Here is a 19269-nt window from a genome sequence, read left to right as displayed (position 1 = left end):
AGCATCCAATTAAGGCCGCTTTCACACATCCGGCATTTCGTCGCTTTGCCGGATCTGTCACACTCCAGTACAGTGCAATACAGTACAATGGCATTGCGGCAAGCTCCGGTCACATGCTGTCATGTGACCGAAGCATGTGACCGGAGCTTGCCGCAATGCCAATGTACTGTATTGCACTGTACTGGAGTGTGACGGATCCGGCAAAGCGGAGAAATGCCGGATGTGTGAAAGCGGCCTAAAGCATGCCTCAACATCAAGGCTGTGTGAATGGTTCTATTAAACTCCAGGAGTTAGACTGTATCAGTTTTAAAAACCAACAGCACACGGATGAGAAAAAAGGTTGAGTGAATTTACCCTTCTCTGATGAGCTCAGATTTTGATAATTTTTAAACAATTTTATATTTACCTTTTCCTCCTGTTTATGGAAATTATTGAAACTAAACTTGTTATTTATTCTAATTATCGGCACGCGCAACATTTTAGTGTGTTTCTTTCTATACAAGCAAACAGGGTATAATACAACTGCCTAGAGCAAAAGCCTCTATGATGTGTGCAGCAAGACAAACGGTCCTGCCCCTTGACTTAAACGGGTTTCCCCAAACACAAAGCTAGATTTTGGAATAATAATAAAATTCCACAATTGGATGTGATTAAAAAAAAAATAGTCCCTGCGCTGAGATAATTTTATATATATGTCCCTGTTATGTACTGTGTAATGGCCGTGTCTGACCGTACAGGAACATGGTCATATTATACCACATCTGTTAGGCCAGGGAGGATGTAAAATGTATACAGATATTAAAAGCATGGGATTGCAAATTATTATTTTTTTTATGTAAAACATTTTTAAAAGACAGGGAAATGTTTTACCTCACAAGAAGAATCTACTATGATCCCATGATGTGGTATCTGTATACTCTTTTGTGTCCTCGCTGGCCCAGGAGCTGTGGTATGATCAGACCATGTCTGAGCTAATCCTATATATACTGTATGTCCCTGCTATGTACTATGTAATGGCCATATCTGACCGTAAAGGGACATTGTCTGACCATACCACATTTCCTGGGCCGGGAAGGACGTAAAAAAGTATACGGACATTACAGAATGGAATTGCAAATGATTCTTTCTTTGAGGTAAAACAGTTTTTAAAAACAGACAAGGAAATGTTTCACCTCATAAAAAGAATCATCTATGATCTCATGCTGTGCTATCTGTATACTCTTTTGCATCCTCCCCAGCCCAGGAAATATAGTCTGATCACAACACATCTCCTGGGCTGGGAAGGAAGTAAAAACAGATTATACAGACACTATTCTTTCTGGTGACTAAACCAGACGGCTTTTACAGAACAATAATTAATCTAAGGAATAGAGTTGAGCGCGGTTCGCGGTTCTCCAGTTCGCGGCTCGAGTGATTTTGGGGCTGTTCTAGATCGAACTAGAACTCGAGCTTTTTGCTAAAGCTCGATAGTTCTAGATACGTTCGAGAACGGTTCTAGCAGCAAAAAGCAGGGCTTTTTACAGCTACAGTGTGCAGGAGCCATCGCTGGCAGCCTGCCAGAAGCTGGTAACCAAGATAAACATCGGGTATCCAAGCAAAGCGCTTTGGTTAGTAACCCGATGTTTATCCTAGTTACGTGCAGGAAGCCCACACTTCCCCGCTCAGCTTGCTCCACCCCCTCCTGCACGCGGCATGTACACACACACACACACACACACATACACACTCTCACACTCACCTGTCCCCAGTCAAGCAGTCCACGACACTGACGTCCTCAGCGCCACCCACTTCGCACTCCGCCGCCAGCACACATGGCTCCGCCCACCTGCACTCTGCACACATGGTCCCGCTCGGCCTACCTGCGGTGATGAAGTCCCGACCTCAGCGCTGTCACTGTCCTCCATGGCCGCCGCTTGTCACATCACCTTCTCTCGCTTCCGACCCGAGACTGACTAGCGGTGACGTCACGGGCCTCTCGCGATACTTGGCTGTGAAGGCGGCGGTCATTGAACTCAGTGACAGGTGCTGTCAGCAGTGCAGGAGATCAGCGCAGGTAATGTACCTCGCTGACAGCAGCACTTGTCATCCCCTGCAGTGACCTGGGCTGACCCATTGATGTTAGCTCAGGTCACTGCACTGCTCTCCCAGCCAATGGGGAACATCCTGCTCTTCATTGACTGGGACAGTGTGGATCGTCATGGCAACCCCTTGGATTACACCAGACCTGGATTTGTTTTTCTTTCTAATAAATTGGTTAAAGAGGGAATGTATTGGGGAGTGTTTTTTCAAATAAAAATGTGTTTGTCGTCTATTTTTTTTATTACTGACTGGGTTGGTGATGTCGGGTATCTGATAGACGCCTGACCTCTCCAACCCCAGGGCTTGATGCCAGGTGACATTACACATCTGGTATTAACCCCATATATTACCCCGTTTGCCACCGCACCAGGGCACGGGATGAGCTAGGGCGAAGCACCAGGATTGGCACATCTAATGGATGCGCCACTTCTGGGGCGGCTGCGGCCTGCTATTTTTAGGCTGGGGAGAGTCCAATAACCATGGACCTCCCTAGTCTGAGAATATCAGACCCCAGCTGTCTGCTTTACCTTGGCTGGTAATTTAATTTTCGGGGGGACCCCTACGTGTTTTTTTTTTTAAATTATTTATTTAATTTAAAATAACAGTGTGGGGAGCCCTCAGTTTTGGATTACCAGCCAAGGTGAGGCTGCCAGCTGTGGTCTGCAGGCTGCAGCCGTCTGCTTTACCCTAGCTGGCTACAAAAATAGGGGGAACTCTACGTCATTTTTTTTTTTTCATTTTTTTGGCTAAATACAAAGCTAAGCACCCCTTAGTGCCACATGAAAGGCACCAAAGGGTGCAAAATTACAAAATGCAGGAGAGTGAGACATTATGTGTCTTTCTGCTATTATAATGACAGAAAAGACTGATATGAAGTGTAAAGTGTACAAGCACTGTAAAATCACCAGAGCACTCTACGCTGTGAAAAGCAGTAGAAAATGGCACTGGAGTGAACATGTGACCGCCTCATGTAGGATGAAGCTATGGATCCTGGGTAAATTTATGTATTTTCCCTCCTTCAGTTTTTTTGCAGTACACAAAAAAAACGGAAGGCACACGGATGACAAACAGATGACATACGGACCGTCTACGGAACGGAAACGGATGCCACACGGATGCACCCGTGAAAAAAACGGACTGTTTTTTGCAGACCGCAAAAATGGATCGGTCGTGTTAATGTAGCCTTATTCTGATCTGCCGTTTATAAACAGCAGGCAGAAATAAGTGAATAACACCCCCCAGCGTCAGAAAATCTCTGGGGTTTCAGGGCTAGCTGAGACCCTGGAGATCATGATTCAGGATGGTTTTTCCGGTCCCCGCTCACGTGATCACAGGTATACAGCGTATACCGATTATCACGTTATAATAAATGACAGCGTTGGTAAAAAATTATTTATCTCCTATCTGGCATGAACAAACATGATAAATCTCCTCCCCGGTCCCCCGGTGTCGCCAACGTGCCCCCCCTGATGCCCTCCCAGAAATCCAAGATGGCCGCGCGCACAGCAGCGCGCCGGCCGCATTCACCCTACTCCTCTGATTTCTGTCGCATGTGCCATGACACATGCGACAGAAAACTCCTCCCCAGGCCCTGCCAGGTCACCCCCTATAACCCCACCGGTGTTCCCCGGTGTCCCACGGTACCTGTGCAGCGTTGATCCCCCACAGCCCTCTCCTTCACAATAGACGCTGCCGCATGCACAGAGCGGCTGTCAGCTCAGCTTCCTGTGTTCAGACACAGTGAGTGGTGGTTATGCATCTGTAAGCTAAATGAGCGGCACGGTGGCTCAGTGGTTAGCACTGCAGTCTTGCAGCGCTGAGGTCCTGGGTTCAATTCTCACCAAGGACACCATCTGCAAGGAGTTTGTATGTTCTCCCCGTGTGTGCGTGGGTTTCCTCCGGTTTCCTCCCACACTCCAAAGACATACAGCGCTATGGAATTAATAACACTATATAAATGAATAAATTATTATTATTACTGCAATGCCCTGCTCATGAGGTAAGGAACATAATTGATCAGGAGAGCTATATACTACATTTCCAAATGGAGGGATTTGCTTTTATAGTTTCCCTGCTGAACGACTACCAAACATGAGAGTCCGTTATACGCCACAAGAAAACACATCTAAATAGCGAGCTCTGTTGTTAAGTAATCATTCAGCTGGATAACTGGACTTAAAGGGATATTCCATCTCCAAGATCCTATCCCCAATATATAGTAGGTGGAATAGCAATAATATCAGCAAATACCAATATTTGGAAATGTAGAATAGTTCTCCTGATTAGGCATGCCCTTACCTCATGAGCAGGGAATTGCAGCTTTGGTAGCAACCATTACGACATGGACTCTGCTGCTGTGGACCCGGGGAGAGTGAGTGCAGATTCATTGCACCCACACTCCTCACATGAAGGGTCTGCACTCCTAGAAAATGGGTGATACGTTCCCTGAGTGTCTCCCCCCCATATTCTAGACGGTCCAGAGTCGTCGTGTGACCCCTTTATTTTTTTTCTTACAATAAATTGGTGAAAGAGGAAATGTTTTGGGGACTGTTTTTTCAAATAAATTTCTTTTGTCGATTTTTTTTTTGTTAGTACTGACAGTTTATGATGTTGGGTATCTAATAGACGCCATGACATCACAAACTGCTGGGCTTGATCTTAGGTGACTTTACAGCTAGTATCAACCCGATTTATTACCCCGTTTGCCATTGCACCAGGGCACGGGATGAGCTGGGGTGAAGCGCCAGGATTGGCGCATCTAGTGGATGCGCCACGTCTGGGGTGCCTGCGGCCTGCTATTTAGGCTATGAAGGCCCAATAACTATGGACCTTCCCACCCTGAGAATACCAGACCACAGCTGTCCGCTTTACCTTGGCTGGTGATCCAATTTGGGGGGGACCCTACTTTTTTTGTGTAATTATTAATATTTATAAAATAATTATAAGAAAAGAGCCTGGGGGGACCTCCACATTGGATCCCCAACCACGGTAAAGCTGCCAGCTGTGGTTTTCAGGCTACAGCCGTCTGCTTTACCCTAGCTGGCTATCAAAAATGGGGGGACCCAACGTCATTTTTTTTTTAACTATTTTTTAAATAGAAAAAAATTAATGGGCTTCCCTGTATTTTGATTGCCAACCAAGGTAACGGCAGGCAGATGGGGGTGGCAACCCATAGCTGTCTGCTTTATCTGCGCTGAGAATCAAAAATACCGCGGAGCGCTACGTCATTTTTTTTAAAGATTTATTTTTACAGCACTGTGATGTCCAGCAATCAAAATACAGGGAAGCCCATTTTGTTTTTAGTTATTTAAATAAATAATTAAAAAAAATATATATGGGCTCCCGCTGCAGTTTTTGTATTGCTAGCTAAGGGTAATCCAAGCAGCTACTGGGTGCTAACCCCCTTTTCTTGGTGTTACCTTCACTGGCAATGGAAAATCCAGGTAAGCATTTTTTATTTTTTTTGCCGAAAAACTACAAAAAAAGGACGTGAGCTTCGCCATATTTTTGTATGCTAGCCAGGTATAGCAGGCAGGTGCTGGAAGAGTTGGATACAGCGCCAGAAGATGGCGCTTCTATAAAAGTGCCATTTTCTGAGGCGGCTGCAGACTGCAATTTGCAGCAGTGGGGCCCAGAAAGCTCAGTCCAACCTGTGCTGCGGATTCCAATCCCCAGCTGCCTAGTTGTACCTGGCTGGACACAAAAATGGGGCGAAGCCTACGTCATTTGTTTTCTAATTATTTCATGAAATTCATGAAATAATAAAAAAAGGGCTTCCCTTTATTTTTGGTTCCCAGCCGGGTACAAATAGGAAACTGGGGGTTGGGGGCAGCCGTACCTGCCTGCTGTACCTGGCTAGCATACAAAAATATGGCAAAGCCCACATAATTTTTTCAGGGGGCAAAAAACTTCTGCATACAGTCCTGGATGGAGTATGCTGAGCCTTGTAGTTCTGCAGCTGCTGTCTGTCTGTATGGAGAAGAGCAGACAGCAGCTGCAGAACTACAAGGCTCAGCATACTCCACTGTATGCAGAAGTTTTTTGCCCACCAAAAAAATGACGTGTGCTTCACCATATTTTTGTATGCTAGCCAGGTACAGCAGGCAGCCACGGGCTGCCTCCAACCCCCAGTTGCCTATTTGTACCCGGCTGGGAACCAAAAATATAGGGAAGCCCGTTTTTTTTAATTATTTCACTTATTTCATGAAATAATTAAAAAACAAATGACGTGGGCTTCGCCCCATTTTTGTGTCCAGCCAGGTACAATTAGGCAGCTGGGGATTGGAATCCGCAGCACAGGTTAGCCCGAGGTTTCTGGGCGCCTCTGCTGCGAATTGCAGTCCGCAGCCGCCCCAGAAAATGGCGCTTTCATAGAAGCGCCATCATCTGGTGCTGTATCCAACTCTTCCAACAGCCCTGAAGCCGGGTGGCTTGTTGGGTAATAATGAGTTAATACTAGCTTTGTTTTACTAGCTAGTATTAAGCCAGAGATTCTTAATGTCAGGCACGTTTGACCCGGCCATTAAGAATCTCCAATAAAGGGTTAAAAAAAAGACACCACAGAGAGAAAAAATACTTTAATAGAAATAAATACACAGACACATTAGAGACTCCATCTTTATTACCCCCTGTCAGCCCTCCACGATCTATAGTCTTCTGTCTTTCTCATTCAACAAATGCAGCTCTGCTCCATCACTGCTGCATGGCGGAAGACACTGCTTCCCGTGCAGCCTTCACGGAGTGAAGGCTGCACGAGAAGCAGCGTGCAGCCTTCACTCAGTGCTGCTGGCTGTTAGCGGTAACAGCGGTAACGCTGACAGACACGTTACCATAGCAACGGTGCTCCGATCATGTAATTCCCAGAGCTGCGGTTAGCAGTGACGTCACCGCTAACTGCGTTGCTATGGCAACGGTGATCTCCGTTAATAACCGGCTGTGTCAGCCGGTCCCTAACGGAACGGGGAGTCGACCGTGTGCTAGAGCATGTCACCGGTACACGGCGATACACAAATGTGCACCGTGTACCGGAGAGTGCAATGACAGGACCTAGGACAGGACGTCAAAGCCATGTGACCAATCTGTAGCCAATGAAATAATAGCCACGTGACTGGTCACATGGCTATTTTGACGTCACGATAGGTCCTGCATCACTGCTGGCAGTGCTGGTCACCGGGAGGATTCAGCGATCATCGGATGGAATAGCGGCAGGAGACAGAGTGCAGGAGGGATCGCGGGGACCGGTAAGTGTTATGGCAATGTTTATTAACTGTATGTGTACATTTATAATGCGTTTTTATGTGTTTGTGATTGCCTCCCATTATTTCCTATTGGTTCGAGTTCGGTTCGTCGAACGTTCGCCGAACTGAACTCGAACAAGACCTCTGTTCGACGAACCGAACTCGAGCCGAACCACGGCCGGTTCGCTCATCTCTACTAAGGAAGCTAAACCTTTTTGTCGAATATTGACCATACAAGATGGAGTCAATCCAGTCAGCTATTAAACTTCTCTTTCCCAACTGTTACATGGCAGTTTTAGATTTAAAGGATGCATACTATCACATCTCTATCCACTCACATCATCAAAAATATTTAAGGATAGCAGTGCTAATTAATGGCTCCATTCAACATTTTCAGTTTGTTGCCATGCCCTTAGGAGTTTCTCTGGCCCCTCATATTTTTACAAAGGTCATGGCGGAGGTCACAGCACATTTACGGGAACGTCAGACCTTGATATTTCCGTACTTGGATGATCTCCTATTTGTATAAAGCACGGCAGATGAAAGTGCAGCCCGCCTTAATCATACTATGTCTACCCTTCAGCGCTTGGGATGGATTTTAAATTTACAAAAATCTCGACTAATCCCGACCACTCTTCAGTCTTTTCTAGAGATTCTCCTGGACTCTCGTCAACAGCGATGTTTTCTCCCAGACACAAAGATCGCAAGACTTCAAGAAAAAATCCAACATGTGCAGGGTCAACCGTCACTATCCTTAAGAAACACCATGTCCTTGTTAGGATCCCTAACCTCCTGTATTCCAACAGTTCTGTGGGCACAACTACACACCAGGACTCTCCAATGGGAGGTCTTGTCAACAGCAGACACCCTCCAGGGCTCCCTCGACTCCAATATGACTCTTGCCAAAAAGGCTCAGTAGTCCCTCACCTGGTGGATGGTGGAGGCCAACCTAAATTCAGGCAAACTGTGGCATCAACACATCAGACTCTCGGCTACTTTGACAAGCTTCAAAAGGAACCTGAAGACCCACTTCTTCCGACAAGCCTACAACCTGCCGTAACCCTCAGTCTGATACAGCGCCACACAATCAGCTCTACCCTAACCTACTGTATCCTCACCTATCCCTTGTAGACTGTGAGCCTTCGCGGGCAGGGACCTCTCTCCTCCTGTACCTGTCTGTGTCTTGTATTGTTTATGATTATTGTACTTGTCCCTATTATGTATACCCCTTTCACATGCAAAGCGCCATGGAATTGATGGCGCTATAATAATAATGTTCATTCTACCAACATAATGACAACAGACGCCAGCCCTTGGGGGTGGGGAGCTCATTTGAGGGACACTATGGCACAGGGTCTCTGGTCCAGCCAGGAACTAGACACTTCCTCCAACCTCAAGGAACTTCGAGCGGTCGAACAGGTTCTAGTGACCTTCCTTCCTCTCCTTCAGCAGACCCATGTCCAAGTCCTTACCGACAATCAGACAGTGGTTTCGTATATAAATCACCTGGGGAGGACAAGGTCTCGTTCACTCATGACAATGACTGCCTGGGTATTGAATATCGCCGAGCGACACCTTCTTTCTCTATCAGCTCTTCATATTCGAGGAGTATACAACGACAGAGCAGATTTCATCAACCGACATACTCTACATCATGGGGAATTGAAACTGAACCCATAGGTGTTTCTCCAGATTGTTCATTGGTGGGGCCGACCGGTAATCGATTTGTTCCCCACCAGGGAGAACAAACAAGTGGAACAGATCGGTTCTCTGAACAAAGCAGACAACCTGACAGTTCTGGATGCCCTTCAAATTCCCTGGACTTTCTACCTGGCCTATGCCTTTCCCACGATGATCATACTTCCGACAGTTCTCAGGAAAATCAGGGACAAATGGGCGAGAGTCATCTTGATGGCGCCCTTTTGGCCCAGACACCCCTGGTTCTCCCTTCTCACGGGAATGTCAATTACAGACCTCTGGGTTCTCCCGTACAGACCGGATCTGCTGTCCCAAGGACCTTTCCATCATCCACATGTCAAAGGCTTGAACTTAACTGCGTGGAATTTGAAAGGGAGTTATTAGCTTCTCATGGGTTTTCGCAAAAACAATTAATAAATACCCTTCTTCAAAGTAGAAAGCCAGTAACAACTAAGCAGTATGGTAGAGTCTGGATGAAATTTCTACAATTTTCCCCTTCCTCCTCTCCAGGGGTGGTACCCATATCATCTATTCTGGAGTTTCTCCAGAATGGTCTGGATATGGGTCTTTCTCTAAACACAGTCAAGGTTCATATATCAGCCTTAGGGGCCCATTATAATTCTAATATAACTGGTAATCGTTGGATCATGCGTTTTGTTAAGGCATGTGAACGCAGTCACCCAGTTCATATTCCCAACCTTCCCCCTTGGGATCTCAATCTAGTGTTAGACGCCCTGACTGACACTCCCTTTAAACCTTTGCAGTCAGCTTCGAATAAGCTGGTTTCATTAAAAACCTGCCTCCTGGTAGCCTTAAACTCTGCCCGTCAAATTAGTGATATCCAGGCTCTATCTATTGATCCTCTATATATGCAGGTATTCCCAGAAAATGTTCTGAAAACAGACCCTGCTTACTTACCAAAGTAGCTCCCCATTTTCACAGGAGTCAGGAAATTATTTTACCTTCCTTTTTTCCCCAGTCCAGTCACACCTGAACAATATAGATCTCATACTTTAGATGTGCGTGATGTCTTGCTCCAATATGTGATTAGGACAGCCTCCGGAGACATCATAAGTCCTTGTTTGTATCCTCCCAAGGAGCTAGAAAGGGACACCAGGTGTCAAAAAGCACACTAGCTAGATGGGTGAGGGTGGCAATCTATCTGGCATACTCAGCTAAAGATGAGCCATTGCTACATAGCATAAGAGCTCATTCCACTCGAGCAATGGCATCATCCTGGGCAGAGAAGGCGGATGTCTCCATCGCTTATATATGTAAGGCTGCTGCGTGGTCTTCACCTTCCACCTTCTATAATCACTACAGATTGGATCTTTCCTCTGCTACAGACCTTACCTTCGGGAGATCGATGCTGCAGGCAGTGGTCCCTCCCTAGGTGGCATTGTCTCTGAAAGTCTCTCAGTGGGTGCTGTCATGGCGATAGGAAAAGACTAAATTACTTACCGGTAATGGGATTTTCCGGAGTCCACGACAGCACCCGCACACTCCTACCCTTATTGACTCTTTCACTCCTTTGGTTGATGTGGTATTCTTTTTGGTGTTCTCCTTTTCTTTAATGTCATACTAATACATTGCGGTTCCTCTCTGAAATCAACTGATGGGGTGGATCCCTCTCTCAGTGGGTGCTGTCGTGGACTCCGGAAAAACCCCATTACCGGTAAGTAATTTAGTCTTTTTAGGCTCAGGAGATCTGTTACGATCAGACCATGTTCCTGTACGGTCAGACATGACCATTACACAGTACACAGCAGGAACACATAGATAAGATTATTTCCCCACAGGAACATTTTTTTTAAACACATCCAATTGTGGAAATTATTATTATTCCAAGATCTATTGATTAAGATCAACTTTGATTGTGGGGTAAACCCCTTTAAAGGTAGGGTTAAGATTGGTTTACCACCAGACAAAGATGGAACTGATCAAAAGATTAATCCCTATCTTCCCTGTAGGATTTGTAAGAAAAACTGACTTACGGAAAATGATGCAGACTAAGAAATTAAGAGAGAACTATATTTCTTGTTTGGTTTAATGATTCATTTGTAGGTTTAGTGTTCCTTTCAATAAAATGTCTTAATCGCCAAGCTCCCTTTTAGAAACCGACCATGGCTCTCTGTCCCTGGTGTACAAATGTTCCAGACAAAAAAAAAACCTTATATATTTATCTAGCGCTGAAAAACAAACGTGATCCCCCCCAGTTCTGGTATGCATGGATGTTTTTACTGCTCTGTGCCAATATGCTGGCATTTTCAAAACTGCTTTCATGTGGCACCCACTTACCACATTTTTGAGATAACAATGTTTTATTTAAATACTTTTTTTTTCTCTTTTTTTTTTTTTTTAACAGATCAATCAGTCTTCTTAGTGTTTTAGTAACCCAGGCACTTTAGAGGAGAAAAGAAAATGTGTGTAAATTCCTTTATGCGAGCACAAAACGCGCTTATTATTACAGAGCGCGCATTGTAATCTAATGAATTACTGTTCTGAAATGGCCGAAAAGAACAACTCCGATCTGTTCTCTCTCAAAGACACGAAATTCAGCAAAATCCAGACTTATGTTTGCTGTATACCACTGTCAAGCTGTTACATTAAGAGCAATCCTTGTTTTCTAAGAAATATAAACCCATCGCGGCTTCTAAGAAACGCTGCTCGCTCTCTCCTACTGTTTTCATCAGCCCCAAAAATACCCCAGACTGAGGATCTGCAGGCCATGCCAGAATTCAACTGGGGATTTTAACCATATCCTACATAGTTTACAGTCCCGTTCAATAATTATGATACATCTGTGCTGGAAAACATTTAGTCGGAAGGGGTTACAGCTGACGGAGTTTTAAGTTTATCGCAAACAGTAAATCATTGGCGTTGTATTATCGGGCTTTTGGGACATGATCCTTTCAAAACGGGTTTTAAGGTTTTATTACTGGAAGATGACATTGTAAACTGAGAATTACTTTTGATCTGTTTTCCTATTGTATTTCCTATTTCCATGATTTGTCGTGTGTTCTTTGCCTTCACGTATTGAATACACTTTTTTTGTTGTTCTAGGAACCGTTGTTCTAATTTTTATTTTATAAATCAATAGCGTACATGAAAATAAGCATCTTTTTTGTAATATATTTTATCACATATAAAGATATCTCAGTTTAGAAATAAAATCTGTATTCAGTGAGAGCATATGTTTATAGTACATGGCAGTTGGTACTGATGAGATTCTATGTATTTGGGATGGAAGGAGGAGCTACAGGCAGAGGGAGGAGTTAGAGGCAGAGAGAAAAGCTGAAGGCAAAGGGTGGAGCTAGAGGCAGAGGGGGGAGCTAGAGGCAGAGGGGGGAGCTAGAGGCAGAGGGGGGGAGCTAGAGGCAGAGGGGGGGACCTAGAGGCAGAGGGGGGGACCTAGAGGCAGAGGGGGGGACCTAGAGGCAGAGGGGGGGAGCTAGTGGCAGAGGGGGGGGAGCTAGAGGCAGAGGGAGGAGCTGGAGAGAGAGAAGAGCTTAATGCAGGAACTAGAGGCAGAAGAGGGAGCTAGAGGCAGACAGAGGAACTAGAGGCAGAGGGAGGAGCTAAAGTCAAAGGCAGGAGCTAGAGGCAGAGGGATGAGCTAGAGGCAGAGGGAGGAGCTAGAGGCAGAGGAAAGAGCTAGAGGCAAAGAGAGGAGCTAGAGTCCGATGCAAAAGCTAAAGGCAGAGGCAGGTGCTAGAGGCAGAGGCAGGAGTTAGAGGCAGAAGGGGAAAGCTAGAGGCAGAGGCAGGAGTTAGAGGCAGAGGGGAGGATCTAGAGGCAGAGGGAGGAACTAGAGGCCGAGAGGGGAGCTAGAGGCAGAGGCAGGAGCTAGAGGCAGAGGCAGGAGCTAGAGGCAGAGGCAGGAGCTAGAGGCAGAGGGGGGAACTAGAGGCAGAGGGGGGAACTAGAGGCAGAGGGGGGAACTAGAGGCAGAGGGGGGAACTAGAGGCAGAGGGAGGTGCTGTGCTAGAGGCAGAATGAGGAGCTAATGGTAGGGGGAGGAGCCATGGGTAGAGGCAAAAACTAGGAGGCAGAGCTCCTGAGCTGCTTCATTATGGGATCTGGCCGTCGATGTGATTTATCTAAAAGGTTGAAATTAAGGGAAATGCATAGTCAGTTGATTCCGTTCACAAAAAAAAAAAAGTTTGCTTAGGTCAGGGAGGCCACAGTTATGGCGATGAAATGATCACTGTGGAGGTTTTTAGATTGATGGGGTTATCTTACAACAAATTACATCCAGTATTAATAGATTTTGGAATTAAAAAACAAATATTACACAATAGGATGTGTTAAACAAAATGTTCCTCAGGTGGGCGACCCTATTCCACTCAGGCCGGCCACTGGTGTGTTTGGTGGGAGTGGTGCAGAGCGTACCTAGGATTTGATTAGCTGATGAAGGCAACACCATGCAGTTGGGGACCCATAACCAAGAAGGAGGTGGATATCGCACGAAAGGGCAGATTGTGCAATACCCTGTGACAACCTGGCCAGGGGCGTCACAGTTGTTTTTAACAATCAGAGAAATGTTTTACCTCAGAGAAAGCAGCAGTTATGATCCCATGCTGCTCCATCTGTATATTCTCCTTTACTTCACCCATGGCCAGGAGATGTGGAATGATCAGACCATGTACCTGTACAGTCAGACACGGCCATTATATAGTACATAACAGGGACACTTATATAAGATTATCTCAGCACAGGAACATTTCTTTTTATAACACAGCCAATTGTGATAATAATTTTTATTCCAAGATCTACTGATTAAATGTACTTGTTCGTGGGAAATCCATTTAAGGCCTTGTGCGCACGCTGTGTTTTTACCCGTGTTTTTTGTGCGTTTTTGCTGCAGAAATTTCTTGAGAAAATGGTTGTAACCTTTCTGCAGACATTCCCCAGCAAAACCTATGGAAAAAAAAATAGTTGTGCGCACTCTGCGTTTTTTTTCTCAAGAACATTCTTTCGGCAGAATTTCTTGAGAAAAAGAATGATCATGTCACTTCTTTTCTGCAGGTACCTGCGTTTTTTGCCATAGATAATGATTAAAAAACGCAGGGACCAACCTGTGGAAAAATGCACCAAAAACGTGGTAAAAACGCATGCGTTTTTGGTGCCTTTGTTTAACGCAAGTGCACTAATCTTTCAGACTTTCAAGAAATTTCTTGAGAAACGTTTAATTTTCTAGTGCGCACAGGGCCTCTGGCTGCATTCAAATGTCTGTGTACAACATTCTCATACCCTATATGCCTAGGGGGCTGTTTAGTTTGGGTCAGGAGATCACTGGCCAGTCCAGAAATCACTGTACATACATGAACTGTCAAACACAAATATGTGAATGCAGCCCAAGGCAAATATCTATGACGATACAACTACTTAAAATGACAATAAGAAGAACCGCTTTCAGTAGCTGATTGCTGCACTAATCAAATCTAGTAGCATTACAATGGAAACAAGCTCCGTCTCCCATCAGTTCAGACTGCTCTGAACATCAGGCCTTAATCTGGCCCATAAACAATAGATCAATGCCCGCCAAACCCGCCAATTCTACTCCAATGTTAGATGTCATGTAAGATAGTGATTAGGCAGGTGGATTTCAACATGCCCAATCCATTTGTCTTTAGAGGAGATAAGACATTGACAGACCAGTCTGGCAGTGACTAAAGAAGGATTTAGGGTACCGTCACACTTTAGCGACGCAGCAGCGATCCCACCAGCGATCTGACCTGGTCAGGATCGCTGCTGCGTCGCTACATGGTCGCTGGTGAGCTGTCAAACAGGCAGATCTCACCAGCGACCAGTGACCAGCCCCCAGCCAGCAGCGATGTGCAAGCGACGCTGTGCTTGCACGGAGCCGGCGTCTGGAAGCTGCGGACACTCGTAACTAAGGTAAACATCAGGTATGGTTACCCGATGTTTACCTTAGTTACCAGCGCACACCGCTTAGCGTGTGCAGGGAGCAGGAGCCGGCACTGGCAGCGTGAGAGCTGCGGAGGCTGGTAACGAAGGTAAATATCGGGTAACCACCTTGGTTACCCGATGTTTACCTTGGTTACAGCTTACCACAGGCTGTCAGACGCCGGCTCCTGCTCCCTGCACATTCAGGATTGTTGCTCTCTCGCTGTCACACACAGCGATGTGTGCTTATCAGCGGGAGAGCAACAATAAAAAAACGAACCAGCACTGTGTGTAACGAGCAGCGATCTCACAGCAGGGGCCAGATCGCTGCTCAGTGTCACATACAGCGAGATCGCTAATGAGGTCACAAAAAACGTGACTCAGCAGCGATCTCAGTAGCGATCTCGCTGTGTGTGAAATACCCCTTACATTACCCTATTTTGCAGTGTTAAATGACCGCTGATTAGTAAATATTTGCCGATCTCTGGTCATTTAATAGCCTGTTTACACAGTTAGATCACATTTAGTGATGCCCAGTGAAGGATCTGTAATAGATTGTTCAGTGCAAATAGCCTGCCACCATTCACCTGTTTACACAAAAGAAAGCACTGCCAAGAATGATGGTCTTTTGTGGAAAGCAAAAGATCATTTCAGCCGACGAACAAGCATTTTGCTCATTCATCGGGTGGTCATCAGCCGGTTTAGACTGCAAGATTATCTTTAAACTAGCGTTCATATGAATGCTAGTACATGATAATCTTGCAGTATAAGGGCTCGTGCGCACGTTGTGTAATAGCATGCATTTATGCTGCGTTTAGCACTGCAGTGTAAATGCATGTGTCCTGTGTTCCCAGCACAATATATGTAGATATTATATATACATAATTTATGTGCACGATGCTTTTTTGAACGCAGCGATTTGGATGCTAAAAATTTTGACCCAAATCTGTGCGTTTGAAAATGCAGCATGTCAATTAGTTAGTGCGCTTTGGATGCTGCTCCCACTCTGTCTATGGGAGAGGCAGCATCCCGAGTGCATGAAATCGGGATTTATTCTGCTGAAACACTGCATCCATTACACAGTGTTTCTGCAGCGATTTGGATGCTAAAATTTTGACCGAAATCTGTGCGTTCAAAAATGCAGCATGTCAATTAATTTGTGCGCTTTGGATGCTGCTCCCACTCTGTCTATGGGAGAGGCAGCATCCATAGCGCATGATATCAGCATGTAATCTGCTGAAACACAGCAACCATTACGCAGTGTTTCTGCAGCGATTTGAAGCGCACATGTGCTGTCAAATCGCTGCACAAATTTCAGCATTTACGTGCACCAAGCTCTAAATTTAACTTTACTTAATGAGAACACATATACAATTGGCCACTGGTGGACACAGACCGAAAAGGGCCACTGTGCAGGAACAATATATGGACCTTTGGTAGCCCAAGAACTCATCAAAATGCACAATTCCACCTGCTTTGGAGATTGAAATAGCACCCCTGACCTCTTGGGCCCCTGTGCAATCCAATGCTAATCCAGGCTAATACAATGATATGTCACCCTTGCAATTAGCCAAACCCAGCGTTCATATGTATGAAAAAGTGAGGAGGAATAGAAGGCCAGCTTCATACTGTAGATCTTCATACCCAGAAGATTTGTTGCTGTGTATAACCACCAGAATTCAGTGCATCAGCAGCTGGCTTACAAAGCAAAAAGGACATGATTACTTGCTGGAATCCCCATCTCATTTTTGCCATGTAGGAGGGTGGCAGAGCCCCCTGCAATGTAAATGTGTTAACAATGAGTAGTGAAATGTATTACTCAGATAAAGTGGGGAATGTTGAGTAGGATGTAGTATGAAGTTTAGCATGTCATTTATCGGAAGTCATATAACGTACAGGAATGTTACGTAGATGGACTTTGTTAGTAATAGAAACAGTTGATGTCCGGTTCAGCTCACTGGGGGTGGGACTAGTGTTCAGCAGAGTGAGAGACTTCCTGGTTACAAGAGGGAGAACAGTTCAGTTAAGGTTCTGCCTAGCAGAAGGGCCTAGGTGCCGGGGTAGTTCTTGAAAACCTGATACAAGTTCTGGAGCTTGATGCTCACCCCAGCTGGGCTTGGTGAAGCCGCTCCTGAGCGTGATGCATAGGGAAGTTGGATAGAGAAGGACAGCACAATCCTGGGGTGCTGTAGACCCATGTGAAACACTGAGGGTATTGACGGAAAAAGTAGAGGTCACCCCTGCTTATATGACGGCCTGGGAATGGTGAATCTTCCGCTGCAGCCATAGTGGGAGCTTCTAGATGGAAGGTGGGCCGCCACTGCATTTATATCATAGTCCTAAAGGGTATGGAATACCGCAGTCAGAGAAGAAGAATGTCTAACAACTTGTCTACTATGCAACCGATAACTGAATGTAAAACTGTTGTTTTAAAGAGACCCTGGTGTTGTGTGAACTCTGTCCGGCAGCCCCTGCAAATGTGGACTGAGACATTGACATGTCCACTTGGAGCAAGTAAGTCCCATGCACCCTACACAGAGATGCACCCACAAACAAGGGACCATTAATGAAGGAGAGCAGCGCCTGAGCAACCCGAGCTCCCTTCCTTCACCATCACGTACAATCGGACAAACTCAATATAATAAAGGCGTCCATCTACTGACTTGGGTTTGGAGAAATCAAGATTGAAAAAAAATGTAAGTGGGGCTGCTACCAACGTGAGCACATTTCTTTAGAACAATATGGAATATGCAATCATCAAATAATAATAAATTATATTTCTAATACAAGACAGTAGAAATAACATTTGCTCTTTCTTACAGTATTATTTAGAAATTATTTTTCTCCCTTCTTTGAAAATGAGCCCTTCATTCTGACATCATATAACACTAAAAACTTAGGAAAAGCTATGATATTTTTCCACACTCCTTTAATATTCGCCTTCAGGAAACATAAAGAAAAAAGATTTAAAAGTATTGGTTAGGATGTGTAAAGACGGATGGTGATTGTTTCAATTGTCTAACTAGACTTTCCTAGCCTAAGGCATCCTTGGAGGTTGGTTTTAGGAATGCATATAACTGTAAGTGAAGTAAGTACATTTCAGAGTCTACCTGAGGTGTGTTGTGGTATTATACCTTTTTAGTCTTACAAAGGAAATTGTGCAATTTAGAACTACCATAAAAATTGGGATTTATCTATTAAAAAAACCTTGATAGGGAATCTCTCAGAACAATATAACTGTTCAAACCAAGCACAGGCACTCAGTGCACCCTTGGTGTGCCCATGCTGTTTAGTGCTCCCCCACATGTACTTGTTTTTCATCTGGTGACAGATTCCCTTAAAATTATTTGAAGCGAGCCTGTCAGCACAAAATGACTGTTCAAACAAAGCATTGCCTATTGTTTCACCCTTGATGAGGCTAAGCAGTTCAGCGCATCTTCCCATCTACTTGTTTTTCATCGATCTCTGCTCTTCATCAATCTCTGAGTTAATCAAGAAAAATAAGTGCAGAGATAGATGCAAAACAAGTAGATGGGAAGATGCGCTGAACTGCTTAGCCTCATCAAGGGTGAAACAAGAGGCAATGCTTGGTTTGAACAGTCATTTTGTGCTGACAGGCTCGCTTCAATTAATTTTAAGGGAATCTGTCACCAGATTTGGGGACTATGAGCTGCAGCCACCCCCAATTAGCTCTTATATACAGCAGTCTAAGATACTGTATATAAGAGCCCAGGCCGCTGTGGAACCTTGGATTATGAGCATAATTGGTTCCAGGAGTGAGCTCTTAAACCAAGTTGCTCTTATATCAAAGCGAATTTTCCAATAGGAAATAATTAAAATGCAGACAATTTGTTCCACAACCCAAAAATATTTAGTGTATTTATACAAACATATTACAGTAATACATAATGTGCTGTATTCATATAAAATTATTACAGTACACTAATACAAAATACTGTACAATACAATAAAAAAACATGCTTACAATAGAATTGTTGGTGTGCGAGAGGTACAGTACAAGTAATGTGCTGTACTGGTTAGCCAAAAGAATACAGTACTGTATCCACCAATGCAAATTGATAGACATGCTGTTTAGTATATACTGTAATGTACAATGGTATACTGTATACAGTACATATGTACAGAAAGGAGAGGGTCAGAGTGTGGTGAAAAGATGGAACCAGAAGCGTAGGAATTTGCTCTTATTGCAAAGCATTGCTCTTACACCAAATTACAAATTTTTAAAAAGCTTTGCTTGTCTTGCAAAGCACTCTCAAACCAAGTTACTCTTAAACCAAGATTCCACTGTACTCACCTAGGGGCGGTCCGGTCCGATCAGCATTGC

At 44.8% G+C, this 19269-nt stretch overlaps 1 protein-coding gene across 1 annotated transcript in view; it reads right to left on the bottom strand.

Moving 5' to 3' along the window:
* Positions 1 to 19269, bottom strand: part of ADAMTS6 (ADAM metallopeptidase with thrombospondin type 1 motif 6) — a 460987-nt gene that overhangs the window by 27294 nt on the left and 414424 nt on the right. The gene's annotated exons all lie outside the window — the stretch shown is intronic.

Source organism: Anomaloglossus baeobatrachus, chromosome 1, assembly GCF_048569485.1.
Source record: "Anomaloglossus baeobatrachus isolate aAnoBae1 chromosome 1, aAnoBae1.hap1, whole genome shotgun sequence".
NCBI classification, from domain to species: domain Eukaryota; kingdom Metazoa; phylum Chordata; class Amphibia; order Anura; family Aromobatidae; genus Anomaloglossus; species Anomaloglossus baeobatrachus.
Note: the sequence above shows the minus strand (reverse complement) of the source record. Positions and strands in the feature narration are given on the sequence as shown.